General features: G+C 42.2%; 1 long non-coding RNA gene across 9 annotated transcripts in view; it reads left to right on the top strand.

Moving 5' to 3' along the window:
* Positions 1-2663: 2663 nt before the first annotated feature.
* Positions 2664-16556, top strand: part of LOC148135645 (uncharacterized) — a 78614-nt gene continuing 64721 nt past the window's right edge. For 7 of the 9 annotated variants that reach the window (XR_015755313.1, XR_015755316.1, XR_015755318.1 and 4 more), the window contains exons 1-3: positions 11403-11469; positions 12091-12197; positions 14906-14988. This is a non-coding gene — a long non-coding RNA (uncharacterized LOC148135645). Of the gene's footprint in view, positions 2792-3911; positions 4010-4124; positions 4225-11402; positions 11470-11779; positions 11849-12090; positions 12198-14905; positions 14989-16556 lie in introns of those variants that run through there. The other 2 variants (XR_015755314.1, XR_015755317.1) reach the window with 2 other exon arrangements.

The following is a 16556-nucleotide window of genomic DNA, read 5'->3' on the forward strand; positions in this document are numbered from 1 at the left end:
AAACAAAGAAATAACTATTGCTTGGAAAAATGATACGGCTATTACCATGGGTGATTTTAATCTACATGTAGATTGGTCAAACCAGCTCAGTCAAGGTAGCCTTGATTTCATTAAGTGTATCCATAATAGTTTTCTTGAACAGTATGAAATGTAACCGACAAGGAGCAATCTATCCAGCATCTGGCCCTGTGCAATGAGACAGGAATAATTAATGACCTCCGAGTTAGTGATCCTCTTGAAAGAAGTGATCACTGTATGGTTGAATTTAGAATACATATGGAGACTGTGAAGATAAAATCTAATACCTGGGTCCTGTGCTTCAACACAGGGAACTACAATAGAATGAGGGAGAACCTGGATAAAATAGACTGGAAACAAAGATTTTATGAGCAGTGGAAGATTTTCAAAGGCACTTTACGAAGTGCTCAGCAATGGTATATTTCAGTGAAAAGGAAGGCATACTCTGCGATGGGTTTCTAAGGAAAGCGATCAAATTGAAAGAGAAGACATGCAAAGTGGCCAAAAACAGCCTGAAACTAGAACTGGGAAAACGTCTCAAACGTTAAAAGTCAACAGAAATCCACAGAAGAGCTATAAAGAAAACTAAGATAGAACATGAGAAAAATAAACTAGCACAGACTATAAAGACAGATAGCAAAATTTTATATTGAATGAGAAAAGTGACTAAAGTAAACGTTGGTCTTTTGGAAAATGAGAAGGACATTTAATTATGGGATATCACAGTGGAGGAAACTAATATCTTGCCAATAATTAGCAAAGAGACAAACATAGGTGAGGATTTGGAAACTAGCATTATTACGGAACAGCTAGTGTTGGATTGTTGGAGTTAATTGAGCTAATGACAGGAAAGTCTTCTGATCATGATGGAATGCATCCCAGGGTACTAAAGGAGATACCAGGAGAAATAGCAAATGCACTGGCAGTAATTTTCCAAAATTCACTGAACTGTGGCAGTCCCAGCAGATTGGAAAGCAGCAAAAGTGATGCCCCTTTTTTAAAAGGAGGTGGACAAAAGGTGGGGAATTATACACAAGTTAGCTTATTCTCTGTAGTGGGAAAGATGCTTGGGTCTATTATCAAGGAAGAAATAGCAGGGAATCTTGATAGAAATTGTCCCATTGGACAGACAAAGCATGGGTTCAAGAAGGGCAGGTCATGCTTCACAAATCTTTTGGAATTCTATGAAGACATTTTGAGCAAATTGGACAACGGGGACCCAGTGGATGCTGTGTACCTGGATTTCCAAAAGGCCCTCAACAAAGTGCTGTGCATGAGGCTGTTGCATAATATAAAGGTGCATGGCGTTAGGAGTAGAATATTAGCATGGAAAAGAATGTTCATAAATGTAAAGTCATACTGTTTGTTTGGAGTAACATTAAAAAAGAGATTATTACTTGAATTTTTAAAAGTTGCATCATTTGCTATGCGGGGGCACCTGAGTAACTTTCTGCATGAAGGTTGGTCACCAGGTACAACAATCAATTCAGAAAGCAAATGGAATTTTGGCCGTCATTGCTGAAGGGATTGTGTTTAAAAGCAGAGGTTATGTTCCAGCTGTATTGGGTGCTGGTGAGGCCACACCTGGAGTACTGCATGCAGTTTCTCTCTCCTCACTTGCTCAAGGATGTACCAGCACCGGGGGGAGGGGGGGGGGGTGCAGAGGAGGTTAACTAGGTCGATTCCGGAGTTGAGGGAGTTGTTTTAACAGAGACTGAGAAGATTGGGATTATATTCATTGGAAATCGGAAGAATGGGAAACATATAAAATAATGAATGGAATGGATAAAACAGAAGTAGCGAGAATGTTTCCACTGGCAGATGAAGCCAGAACAAAAGGGCATCACCTCAAGATTAGAGGCAGCAAATTTAGGACTGAATTGACAAGAAACCTCTTGACCTCTATGGAATTCATTGCCCAGGGAAGTAGCTGATGCTAGTTCAGTAAACGTTTTTAAAGCTAAGGTAGCTTTTTTTAAAAGAAATAACTAATTAATTAAGGGATTAAGGTGAGAACGTTGGTAAATGGTTCTCCGTCCACAAAATGATCAGCCATGGTCTTAATGAATGGCAGAGCAAGCTCAAAGGGCAGGACGGCCTTCTCCTGTTCCTAGGGCTTTTGTTGTTATATTTTGCATTTCTCCCGCACTCTTGACTTTCAGGTGCTGCTGTTGGATTAGGATGGACAAAATTAAAATTCACAGAACACCAGGTTATAGTCCATCAGGTTTACTTGGAAACACTCGCTTTGCAGCTTCTGCAATAGGTGGTTGTGTGATTTTTAACTCTGTCTCTCACTCTTGTAACTGATAAACAGCAACTAAAGCCACGAAGCAGTGCGCATGCTCCAGGCAACAATGGGCCCCTGGTGGTTGATGTCAGCGGAAGACCAATGGAAAGGCAGGGGCAGCGCTGGAGGACCTGGCGGGGCATTTGGTCCTCCGACCAATCAGAGTAAATGAGGGACGGGACTAGACTATACCACGTGATACTCCTCACGGTGGGCGCGGGTGTGTGGGACGTGTGGATGGAGAGCTGTTGGTAAGGAAAGAAATAAACAGCAGGAAGTGGGAGGGAAATGGTGTTGGTATGGGCTGAGAGATTTTACAAACATTTGGTGCATGTCGGAAAATACAAATTTGAAACTTACAGTCCCGTTTTTGCAGTAAACGGGAAAATAACCTCATCGTGTGATCGTCGCCATCTTTATTCGGGGCAAAGATTCAGTGGACACGTGCGTGGCCGCCAGCTTTGTCGGGGGCAAAGTTCAGAGGTGTGTATGTGCAGCCCTCCCTGGTAGAGAGTCATAGGACAGGATTTACCCAGAGCACATTTAAACCCAGAGAAATGGATTGTTTTTTCTGGATTTGTATCTTCATCCATTTAAAGATCTGGATGTGAATAGAGCCGGTACAGTTCGTAAGTTTGCAGATGACACCAAAATTGGAGGTGTTGTGGACAGTGATAAAGTTTGTCTCAGAATACAATGGGATATTGATCAGATGGGCCAATGGGCTGCGGAGTGGCAGATAGGGTTTAATTTAGATAAATGTGAGGTGCTGCATTTTAGAAAAGCAAATCAGAGCAGGACTCACACTAAATTGTAAGGTCTTGGAGAGTCTTGCTAAACAAACAGACCTTGGAGTGCATGTTCATCGTTCCTTGAAAGTAGAGTCACAGGTAGCTAGGATAGTGAAGAAATTGTTTGGGATTCTTCCCTTCGTTGGTCAGAGTATTGAGTAAAGGAGCTGTACAGGATATTCGTTAGGCCACTTTTGGAATATTGTGTGAAATTCTGGTCTCCCTCTCATGAGAAAGAGGCACTGAAACATGGAAGGTTTGAGAATTGATTTTTTAAGGATGTTGCCAGGGTTGAAGGATTTGAGTTGCAGGGAGAGGCGTAATAGACTGGGGCCATTTTCCCTGGAGTGTCATAGGCTGAGGTGTGATGTTGAAGAGGTTGATAAAATCGTGAGGGGCATGGATAGCATAAATAGACAAGGTGTTTACCCTGGAGTGGTGGAGCCCAGAACTAGAGGGTATAGGTTTAGGGTGAGAGGGTAAAATTCAAAAGGAGCCTGAAGGACAATCAAAATGGTAACCTTTAAAAGGCATTTGAATAGGAAGGGTTCAGAGGGATGCCGGTCAAGTGCTGGTAAATGGGAATAGTTTAGGTTAGAATATCTGGTTTGCATAGATGGGCTGGACTGAAGAGTCTGTTTTTGTGCTAGACATCTCTGACTGTGGAATCATAAAACTGAACACTGCTCTGATTCACCTCTGGGCTTCTTGATGTCCACTTGTTTGTTATCTAGCTTCCTCAGTCTCACATGAATGTATTTTTGCCATGTTTTGTATTTTACTACTACGTTCACAGACCTTTTTGTAAATAGATTGTCCACTGCTGCCCGACACCTGACCGTATGCTGCTCCATTATCAAGTTATTTTTTCCACAATATCGTTGACAGTCAAGAATTCTTTTTTCCAAAAGTGAGTGAATTTTTCTTCCACTTCTGACAGTCAAATTCTGCACCATTTTCATTCCCTATAATTCATATTGCACTCCCTGAAATATCATATGTATTTCTCCTTCCACACATACCAGTGATCATTGCCAAAGCCGTATTGCCTGTGGAGAGTGTGAAGTTTGACTTCCTTGTACAGTTGCAGTTTGAATGGTGAAGGTTCTCCCACAACGTGGTTGGGTAAGAGATGTTACAGATTATTCACTCAGTGATAGTGAAAAGTAGAAGATATCTGTACAAATCAACATGTTTTTAATTTCACAAAAAATGTTGAGAACTTTTGACATAAGGACACAGCTGGAAAATATTATGCCCGGTGACCAAAACCATTGCCAAATAAGCAATTTTTCAGGAATGCCTTAAAGGAAGAAAGCAGATCTTAGAGGGTGGGAATTCCAGACTGTGTTGCCTTGGAATCTATAGACACAGTCACACACCTGAACACAAAAATAAACACATCATTGGGAGTCTAAACTAAGATGAGTTGTTGAGATGTGAAAGGGTGTATGGTGCAGGAAGATAGGAATGATTACAACCAGGAATTTAGTCAAGGGTGTGAAAGTAAATTGTTGCTTATAAATGGGAGCCTTTTGATGGATCAGCAAGTTCTGGTACAAGTGAGCACTTGGGCAGTAGACTTTTCAATATTCTGGATATTATAGGGAGGGTGATTGTGGGATGTTGGCCAAGAGTGGGTTTACATAATGAAATCTAGAGTTAACAAAAGGAATGAAGTAGAGTTTCAGTAAATGAGCTGAGGCTGTGGTGAGGTCAGGTGATTTCACTGAAGTCGAAATAGTGGTCTTGGAGTGGGACTGGGATGTCACCCTCAGCTCCTGGGATTCAGCTGTTTGTCAGTTTGTGAATCAAGTCTGTGACAAGCTCAGAAGCTGATTGGCCCTGGAAGAAGCCAAACTGGGTGTCACTGAGCAGGTTATTGTGAGCATGTGCTTGATAGCACTGTTGATGACAACTTCTATCACTTCACTGCTGAGCGAGTGTGGTCTAATGGAGGGAAATTGGCTGGGTTGGATGTGTCCTGCGTTTTTGTGTTGAACAACAATGGGAAACATTTCCCAGGGTCGGTAGGTGCCAGTGCTGGAGCAGTACTTGTTTTGGTGGACAGCAAGTTCTGGAGCACGGCCATCAGTATTATTGCCACAATGCTGGCAGGGCCGACAGCCTTTACACTACTTCTCCATTTCTTGATCTAATTTGAAATGAGTTTTCAACCAATTCGATTCACATCTGTGATGTCATGGACAAATAGAGAAGGCTCATCCACTTGGCACTGCTGGCTGAAGATTGCTGCAAATACTGTTGTCTTGTCTGTTGCATGGATGTGTGAGACCCCTCCATTAGTAAGGGTGGGGATATCTGTGATGCTTCCTGTAGTGAGTGTTTAATTGTCCATCACCATTCCTGACAAGGCGTGGCAGAACAGCAGAGCTCAGATCTGATCCATTGGTTGTTGGATCATATTGTTCTATTTGGTGTTGCTTGCACTGCAGCTTCACCAGGTTGGCACCACATTTTTAAGTGTGCCTGGTATTGCTCCTGGCATGCCCTGCGGAACTCTCCATTGAACTAGGGTTGATCCCCTGGCTTGATGTTAATGGTTGAATGGGGGATATACCAGGCCATGAGATCTCAGATTGGGCTGGAGTACAGTTCTGCTACTGCTGTTGGCCCACAGTGAGACAGAGGTTGCAGGGACAAGAGGGCTGATTGTGTTGTTGTACTTTCCAGTGCATTGGTAGATGTAATGTGGTCCATTCAGTTTCATTCCTTTGTTGAGACTGTGCAGTGATTAATACAATGAGTGATTTGGTGGGACACTGTCAGGAATGCAACTTTTAAAATAAGGCTTGGTGATTGACACATGAAAGAAATGAAACTAGCATGGTATTCGAGCAGATGAAAGACTCAACAGACAATCAAGGTATTTGTCAATGAATAATTTCAGTTACATCACACTATAAATGTTTGCTATAAATTCTCTGCCATAGAATTTTGCCCTTCACAAACACCTGATGAAGCAGCGTCGCTCCGATAGCTAGTGTGCTTCCAGTTAAACCTGATGGATTATAACCTGACGGTGTGTGATTCTTAACATAGAATATTACAGCACTACTAACAGGGCTGCATGTAAACAGGAGAAAGTGAGGTCTGCAGACGCTGGCGATCAAAGCTGAAACTTTATTGCTGGAACAGCACAGCAGGTCAGGCAGCATCTAGGGAACAGGAGATTCGACGTTTCGGGCACATGCCCTTCTTCAGGCCCAATCTGAGATCTCATGGCCTGGTATATCCCTGCTGTGCTGCTCCAGCAATAAAGTTTCAGCTGCATGTAAACAGGTTCAGTCCAGTTAATCAATACATTCGGAAGGATTTCCTCCAGTTTGATGATGCAATATTCGTCAAAACCGTCAACTTCAACCTGCAATGTTGTTATTGACAAAAACGTCAGGCTGACACAAAGCTCTCCACCCCACTGCAATGTGGTAATGGGCCCAGCCCAGGGATTGGAACTGAGACATTTGTGGACTGTGATCTCAAAGGAAGCGAGCAAACACAATTCTGACAGATTAGTTCTCAAAGATGAGTAGCAGGTTTGAGACAAGGCAGGTGGTATGCCTTCTCGCACTTAGCTTAATTTCATTTCTTATTTAGTCGTGTTTTGCAAAGTATAAAGAACCGGTTTGTTTTCCATGGTTGGGGAGTTTTATCCTCGTTGATCACAGTTGCTGCCTCTCACTCCCCAAGTCAAATCATAGGATCGATAACAAAACAATAAACTGCAGGTGCTGGAAATCTGAACCCCAGAAACAAAGTGCTGGAGAAACTCAGCAGTTCTGAGGGCATCGGTGAGGAGAAAAAAGAATGTTACATTTCAAGTTTTTGTCTGAATGGACAAAAGGTCACTGGACTTGGAACTTACAATGTTTTTCCCCCTCAGAGATGTTGCGGGACCTGCGGTTCTCCAGCACTGTGCTTTCTATAGTGAACTTTATTTACAAAATAGATCGGAAATATACTAATCTCCAAAAGTGAAAGGTTCATTGCAAACATGAGCATAGTTTCCACACTTGAGTTACACAAGCCCGCCTCAGATTAAAAACAAGATTTAACTCGAAGTCGTATTCCGTCTCAAAATTAGCCGAGTTACGCCAGTAATAAAGCTCACCACCTAATTAGGCGCTTCAGCACAACATACTGCAGTGTTGCACACAGCCACCTTTTACCAAAGAATGATCACATGTCACAAAATTGAAGGCCAAGAGCATGACTCTTTAAAGGAGCTGAAGTCAAACTCTCAATTTTTGGGAAGATTTTTATTAAACCTGATTGAACATTTACATCGCGGAGCATAATCTTTGCTTTTTTACATCTTGGTAAAGGTTCAGTTCGGCCCGATACATAGAGCCCAATGTCAAGCAAACATTACACTTTCCATTCACTTCTACAAAGGGATGACATCACATTTCTTCAGGATTTAAAGTAGTTTATAAATTGTTTATAAAATCATTTGTCACATTAAAGAACTGGACAATAAATGTCATTGTATGCAATAAGAGTGAAGCCTGTGACAGCAGATTTAGCTTTGGAGGGCAGTGAATGCGCTTTCTAAATTCTGGTAGCACTTTGGGAGACTGCTCCCAGATGGTGATAGTGAGCATATCTGGAATGCACTGTTTAGATTTGGGAATCCATGGGAAACAATCTGTGGTTTCACTAATACTTGGCTTGTGTTGTTGGTGTACGGTAAGCAATTCATAAAGTTACTTATGTATTGTTGTTGACTACCTGAATGATATTCAAATCTGCCAGGTTACCTTCAATAGTGTGAATGCATCTATTGTAAATATTTGGAATATTCCAGAACTGCCCAGTGCTTGGCAAATTCAGGGGGGGCAAAAAATCACATTGATTAATTTGAAATTAAGAATGCAAGAGGACTTAACCACTGAAGTATTCAATTCAAATAGTTAAATGGAGTGCTCACATTTAAAATACCTGTGATCCATAGGAATGGATGGACTGACAGAATTGGGACCAAATTCCTGGCTGGGGAGTGTGAAATGTGCTTTGATAAAGTCACCTGCATTTATCAACAATATTTCGGCAAGCTCGGAAATTTAAAAAAACAATACGAGCTTCATTGCTGCTCCAGTCGTGTCCCAAGCTCTGTGAAAAAATAACAATGTTCAGGTTTATTGCATACACTCTGAAACACGTGTTTCTTCAATAGATCGTGCAAGTTTACCAATGAGCTTGGCAACATCATTTGGATGGACTAACTTTAGTCAACTCATTTCTTTCCTAGCCTCTATAACCTGAAGAGTGACCAGAAACAATTACTCCACATATGTGGGAACATTACCGACGAGGATTTTTTCCTTCAGAATTGATTTCCATATATTCAGTGCCCAGAAAAGATAAAAAGCTTGTCACCTTTTATAGAGCAATGATTCAGTGGGAGTAAAACGCGAACATTTTCTTGCTTAACAATCAAGCTGCCTAAATTTTAAAAATGAACACTTCTTAATAGTTCACGAGATCCTAACGAAATATTTTGTGCAAAACAAATCACATGATACATAGTTATTCAGAGAACAAAACAAGTTTGTTCATTGATGAACCCAGAGGAAAAGGTCATGAAATAATGTGAGTTTGATATACCTCAATCATCATTGCAAGTGCATTCTCTGCATAAATTATCCTTTTCCTCCTCGAAGTATTCAACTTCTTGAATAACTGAGAGAATGAAGTCACAGTTGTACAACACACAATCAGACCCTTCAGTCCAACTTGCCCATGCTGACCAGATGTCCAAAAATATCTAATCCCAACATTTGTTCCATATCCCTCTTAAACTCTTTCTACTGATTATCAGTTTATTTTACTTTATCAGCACTTGAAATACTGACATTGTTTTCTCTAACATTAGTTAAAGAAATCATAAGTTCATTTATCTAAGTTAATTTTGTAATCTTTCACAAAGAAACAATTGAGAACAACATATAGCTGAGTGCAAAACAAAATACTGCAGCAGTGCGATATCTGGGAACATTCTCTAAAGGTGAGGCACTGATACTGTACAAGTTTGTCAGCACGGTTTCAATTACTGACAATAATTTAGTAATGTCTTAGCCTTCACATAGTTAAGGTAAATGTGAGATATCTGAATTTCATGAATTGGTTCATATTGCACTTTAAACCAAGAATATGTTTTGTTGATCAATCTACTCAAAGGAGAAAGTGACGACCAAAGAAGCTGGACATCAGAGTCGAAAAGTGTCATGCTGGAAAAGCACAGCAAGTCAGGCAGCATCTGAGAAGCAGGAGAGTTGATGGTTCGGGCATAAGCCCTTCATCAGCAATCACAGGCTTCAGAAAAATAACTGACATCGACTTATGCCAATACATATGTAGAAGGGTCGAAGCACGTTACTATCAGATTAGAGACTAATTTCAGATTTGGTACCATTCAGTGCAACATTTCAGTATGATATTTAAATATGTACCTAAAAGATAAGTTGTCTAAAGTACAAGCTCTAGAATGATTATAGGATTAAACCTGGAAATAAAGCTGTTGAACAGGAATGGCAAAGTGAAGTGCCATCAGTATGACCTTGTGCAGTGTCAAGTAAGAATTTGAGAGCAGAGTTGCCACTTTGGTGTAATCTTCAGTCTGAACCAAATTGCAGCAAACATCTGTTCAATTTTATCTGCAAACTATTGAATGCAAAATCCTCCTTGCACAATAATGAGGCAGCATTTTGGGATGTCATTTTAAAAATATATTATTTTCAAAGTTACTCACAATTAAGAGTGATCGCTTGGCGCTGTCTGCATAATACAGTACGTAAAGGAATTAACACAAAAAAAAACATTATAACCCAAATTCAGAGTCACTAATATATTGATATTGCATGGGTCCAGCATTGATAAGTAATCGATTTTTTAAAATAAATATGGATATATTTACTAACTACATTGGAGTACAGTCAAGTTTCTGACTGAACAGTGACAGGATTGGACAGAGTCCACATGGATTTAAGAGAGGGGAATCATACTTGCAAATCTACTGAAAGAATCTACAGAGTCAAATATTAAAGTAAGAAATTGCAGGACATTTAGGAAAGCTTATCATTAAACATGGTAGACTGGGTTTTGTGAAAGAGAAACTATATTTGATAAATTTGCGACAGTTCATTGAGGAGATAACAAGCAGGTCTGATAAAGGGCAATCCAATGATGTTCTGTATTTGGATTTGAAAAATGCAAATGATAAGGTGCTACATAAAAGTTAATTGCACAATTTAGGGGCTCATGGTATCGGCGTAATGTATTAGCATGGATTGAGGATTGGTTTACCACACTGGCTGTTGCTGAGTCCTCACTTGCAGTGCTGTATACAATGTTAGCTCCCATATTTAATAAAGGATAAACCAACATCGGAGACCATTCAAAAAAGATTCAATTAGGTGCTTCGAGGACGTTGACCTATCAAGAATAGATAAGCAGGAGTGATCTTATGGAAACAAGATTCTGAGGAGCTGGACAGAGTAGATGTTGACTAGATCTTCTAGCACCAGTGAAGTCTCAAACAAGGGACATTACATAAGGGAACATTAAGTTTAGAAAAATTAAAGAACTTTTTCTCTCAGTGAATGGCTAGAATTTCCGCACCCAAACAATTGTGAAAGTTGTGTGGGAGGGGAATGGTTGGATTACTCTTCGGAGGGTTGTTCTGGCTTGTTGGGCTGAAGGGCCTGTTTCCACACAGTAGGGAATCTATGATTCTATCTCAAATTATTTTAAAAGAGGACAGATGCGGATCAAGCATAAAAGAGGTGTTGAGGTCTGGGTTGGCCAAGCCATGATCTGATAGAATGGGGGAACAAGCTGAAGGGAATGAATGCCCTACTCCTGCTCCGATTCCTGTTTTTTTTTCCAAAGAAGAGCGTGATACAATGTGGTAAAGATCTCAGATGTTGTGAAAAGGAATGAAAATGAGGTGTTTATGTACTGATTCAGGTGGCATTGATTCATCAATCACAGCTGTACAGTCATGAGTAGGAAGACAATTCCCTCCATGAATAAAGGAAATCTACTGCAGATCTCACACAAAGGGAATTCTTACACTCAGTAAACTCTCCCATCACATTACCCAACATATCAGCTGAAGGATGATCAACTGCGCATGGTCGAGCCACCAAAGGGACGCCGGGTGATTGATGTCAGCACCGGACCAATGAAAGGACGATTGGCGGAGCTGGATGACCTAGCGGGATGTTGGTCCTCCAACCAATCAAAGTGAATGAAGGGCGGAGCTAAACTAAGCCATGTGATCACCCTCGCGCGCGGCGCACAGTCGCTGTAATGAATGCTCGGCAAGTTATGGAGAGAAAGGATACGGTAAGGAAAGAAATAAACAGGGAAACGGGAGAAAATCTGTGTTGCTACGAGCGGAGACGTTTTACAAACAAATTGTGCACGTCGGAAAACACAAATTTGAACGCCCCAGTCCCGTGTTTGCAGCAAATGAGGAATGACCTCAGCGCGGCTGCAGGCCTGAGTGAGCGCCGCCATCTTTATTCGGGACAACGATTCACTGGACACGTGCAGCGCCGCCATCGTTGTAGGGGGCAAGGTGCAGCCAGGCGCATGTGCAGCCTTTGGTATAGAGTCATTGTGATGTCAGCAGCCCACACTGCTCTGATTCACCTCTGGGCTCCCTCACCACCACTTTGTCAATATCTAGCTTCCTCAGTCTCGAACCATGGGTGTATTTTTGGTCTGTTTAGTCCTGTATTATTACGTTTATAGACCCTTTGTAAACGGGTCAGCCCCTGACCATGTGCAAATCTGTTATCAGATTACCTTTTTCTTAAATATTTTTGACAGTCAAGAATTCTTATTTTCCAACAAGAAAGTGTATTTTCCTTCCATTTCTGACTATCAAATGCTGCACTATTTTCATTCCCTGTAATCCATTTTGCACTCCCTGAAACATCAACTATGTTTCTCCTTCCACAGATACCAGTGATTAATGCCAAAACCCTGTTGCTTGTGGAGAGGGTGATGTTTGACTTTCTTGTACAGCTGCAGTTTGAGGGGTGAAGGTGCTCCCACAATGTGGTTGGGTAAGTGACATTATAGATTATTCATTCAGCCACAGTGATGATTTGAAAATAATGTCCAAATCAACAACAGTTTGTATTTTTATTATCATGCTTATAATTTCACAAAAATACAATTGAGAACTTTAGATATAAGGCCAGAAATGGAGATATTAGGTCAGATGACCAAATTGCCAAAAAGCAGGTTTTGAGGGATGTCTTAAAGGTGGAAAGCAGACCTGAGAGTTTTTGGCTGCGAATTTCAGACCATGCTGCTTCAGCAACTGTAGAAACAGCCACACAGGTGAAGTAATGAATTCACAAATAGTTGGGAGTCTCGAAGAAAATGGGTTGTCGAGGTCTCAAGTGTGTGTGTGGTGCAGGGAGCCAGGGATTATCACAGCCAGGAATTAAATCAAGTGTGAGAATTTTAAATTGAGGGATATTGGCCAGGTGCTGGCAGGTGAGACTAGATTGGGTTGGGCTATCTGGTCAGCATGGACGGGTTGGACCGAAGGCCCTGTTTCCTTGCTGTACATCCCTATGGTTGTATACTGTTGATTACAATTAGGAGCCTTTTGATGAATCAACAAGCAGAGATTTAGACTTTCTTGAGATTACAGGGAGGTTGAATGTGGGAAGCTGGGCCTGAGTGTGTTTGGAAAATGAAGTCTGGAGATAACACAAAGTGGATGAAAGTGTATGAGCTGAGACAAGGGTGTAATCAGCTAGAAATAGTGGTGTTTACTTGGGACTGAGTTATCACACTCTCCTCACCTCTGGGATTCAGCTGGTTGCCAGGTTGTGAATCAGGGCGGTAACACAATCGGGAGCTGAGTGGTCCTGGTGGAGCCTAAAGTGAGTGTCACTCAGCTGGCTGTTGCTGAGCAGCTGCTGCTTGGTAGCCCTGTTGATAACATCTTCCATCACTTTACTGCTGATCGGGTGTGGACTGATGGATTGAAATTGCCTAGGCTGGATTGCCCTGTATTTTTGTGTTGAACATCTCTGGGCAATGTTCCACATTGTCGGTAGATGCCGGTGCTGGAGCGGTACTTGGCTTGGTGGGTGGCAAGTTCTGGATCACAAACCATCAGTATTATTGCAAGAATATTGGCAGGGCCAGTAGCCTTTGCACTACTTAACAATTTCTTGATGCTATTCAAACTCAACTGAACTGGCTTAAAACTCACATCTGTGATGTTAGAAACCACTGGAGAAGGCTGAGATGGATCATCCCACTTTGCACTTCTGGCTGCAGATTGCTGCAAATGCTGTCATCTTACCTGGTGCATGGGTGTGTGAGGCCCCTCCATCAGTAAGGGTGGGGATATCTGTGATGCTTCCTCCAGTGAGTTCTTTAATTGTCCATCACCGTTCACAACTAGGAGTGGCGGAACTGCGGAGCTCCAATCTGATCTATTGGATATAGGATCACTTAGCTCTATCACTTGCTTCTGATGCTGTTTGAAATGCAGATGGTCCTGCTTGTGAGCTTCACCAGGTTGGCACTTCATTTTTAGGTCTCACTGTCCATTGTGACGGGTGAGAGCAGGATTTACAAACCCATGAGATTACAGATTGTGCTGGAGTACAGTTCTGCTGCTGTTGAAGTCCCACAGTGCCTCATAGATACCCGGTTTGAGATTTATGAAAGTCTGTCCCATTTAGAATGGTGATAGTGCCACTCAACATAATGGAGGTTTTTCTCAATTTTAAGGCAAGACTTTGTCTCCAAAAGGAATGTGTGATGGTCACTGTTAATGATCCTGTCATGGACAGATGTATCTGCAGCTGGTCAATTCATAACAATGAGATCAAGTATGTTTTACACTCTTGTTGGTTCCCTCACCACCCGCTGCAAACTCAGTTGAGCAGCTATATCCTTTAGGACCTGACCAGCTCAGTCAGCAATTCTGTTGCAGAACTAGTCTCGATTGTGGACATTGAAATCCTGTACACAGAGTACGTTTGACACCATTTTACTTCCTCAGTGCTTCCTCCAAATGTTGTTCAGCATGAAGGAGAACTGATCCATCAGCCAAGGGAGGACAGTACGTGGTAATCAGCAGGAGCCATTAGACTTCCTGGTCTCCCGAGCCAATGCTGTGTACTCCCAGGGCAAATCCTCCCTGTCTGTACGCCACTGTGCCACCACCTCTGCCTGGTCTGTCCAGTCGGTGGGACAGGACATATTCAGAGATTTCAGGAGAAAGTGAAGATTGCAGATGCTGGAGATCAGATTCAAGAGTCAGGTGCTGGAAAAGCACAGCAGGTCAGGCTGATGAAGGGCTTAGGCTCGAAACGTCGATTCTCCTGCTCCTCGGATGCTGCCTGACTGTTGTGCTTTTCCAGCACCACACTCTCGATAACTAGGGATGGTGATGGTGGTGTCTGGTCATTGTCTGTAACGGATGATCCTGTGAGTATGACTCTGTCAGGCTGTTCCTTGACTAGTCTGTGAGACAGCTCTCCACATTTTGGCATCAAACACCATATGTTAGTGAGGAGGACGTTGCACCATTGAGAGGGCTGATTCTGTGGTTGTATTTTCTGGTGCCTTGTTAGTTGCCAACTGGTCCATCCAGTTTCATTCCTGTTTTGAGACTTTGCAGTGATTAGTACACTGAGTAGCTGGCTGGGCCGCTGTCAGATTGACAGGATTTTTTTCGCCATTGACAATGGTTTCATGGAGATCAGGAGATTCCTGACATTTTTTTTCTTGAATTCAGATTCCACCATCTGCCAAGACGGGATTCGAACCAGGACTTCAGTCGTTTGTTTTAATATTCTGGATAAAAGCTAAATACATCAGGTTTGTTCACTCATTTTAAATATCACTAACCCTGGCTTTGTTTCTTTGTAAAACACTGTCCATCATCCTGTCTCCTCCATCCTCCCCTCCAACACCAAGTGAGGAGCACATGGAATTTCTCTGAGACTAAGACTGAGATAATCCGATCTGCTGCTTCCCTCCCTCCCACTAGCCCACCGAGCCAAACTGCCTCACGTGGTGTTCCTGGTTTTTGTCCTAAACCTACATCTTTCTCCAGTCTCTTGTCAAGCCTTATCAGAGCTCACCTTGACCCTTTACCCAAACCTCACGAAACTCACTTTCCAACTCTTTTGCTCCGCTGCTGCCTCATCACCCTCCTCGCCAATTCATACATATTGTTCCTTGTTCTGTCTATTGGTCTTTTTTTGGTTATGCCCTTCTCTCCCATTCTGTGAAAAAACTAATATTTGACCTCACCGCTGTTGGAAAATCCTGCTCCATCTCCACTCTCCCTTTCCTTTCTGAATTCCTTGTATTTGGTGTCCCTCGTGGATCTATCCTTGGCCCCTCCTGTATCTCACGGTGACATTGTGCAAAAGTACCATGTTGGGTTTCACATGTACACTGACGATGCCCAGGTCTCCCTCCCCATCATCCCTCTCCATTACTCCACTGTTACTCAGTTATCAAACTGCTTACCACATTCCAACTACTCGATTAGCTGCAATTTCCTCCAATGAAACATTGTCTCGGTTAAACCCATTGCCTTACCTTTAACTTTCTTTTGAGCCCCTCCCTCCCACTGGGAACTCTCTGAGGCCGAACAACACTCTTCACAATATTGCTGTTATATCTGACCCCAAGGTGACCTTCTGATCAGACATCCACACAATCACAACACCAGGAATTCCAATCTCTTAAACGTTGCTTTTCTCCACCTCACCCCAGCTCCATTGCCACTGAAACCCCTTACCCGCATCTGTGTCGCCTTATCTTGATGAATCCAAAACGGAACCCCTGATTCCGTGACTCGGAATCTGGTTTCGGACTCCCCTCTCAGTATTTACCCTCAGACACATCCTCTCAGTATTTATCCTGTCAAACCCCTTAAGAATCCCATCTGTCTCAATGAGATCACCTCTCTTTCTCCAAAATCCAGTGAGTAGAGTCCCAAACTTTTCAGCCTTTATTTAAAAGATAATCCCTCCAAACCAGGGATCGTCTCATTGAATCTTCCCTGAAATGCCTCCAATAAAGTGACACATTTCCTTATCTCAAGGGACCAAAACTGCTCTCATTACTGCAGATATGGTGGTCACATCAGCACTTCCACACGTTACTCTCAGGTATATACTCCAAACTCTAGTACTGAGAACGTTTGAAACAAAACATTCCATTCCCCTTCCTGATTCCCTGTTGTAACTGTGTGGTAGCTTTCTGTGTTTCCTGAACAATTACCCCTGGTCCCTTTGTGGTGCAGTTTTCTACAGATTCTACCATTTAAATAGTACTTTGTTCTTTTATTATCTTCTGCAAAATGAGCAACTTCCCATTTTCCCAAGTTACACCCCATCTGGCAACTTGTTGCCCCCTTCTCCTGTACATCT

Source organism: Chiloscyllium plagiosum, unplaced genomic scaffold (assembly GCF_037043375.1).
Source record: "Chiloscyllium plagiosum isolate Xiang-an unplaced genomic scaffold, Cpla_swu_hap1 HiC_scaffold_49, whole genome shotgun sequence".
In the NCBI taxonomy this organism is placed as follows: Eukaryota; Metazoa; Chordata; class Chondrichthyes; order Orectolobiformes; family Hemiscylliidae; genus Chiloscyllium; species Chiloscyllium plagiosum.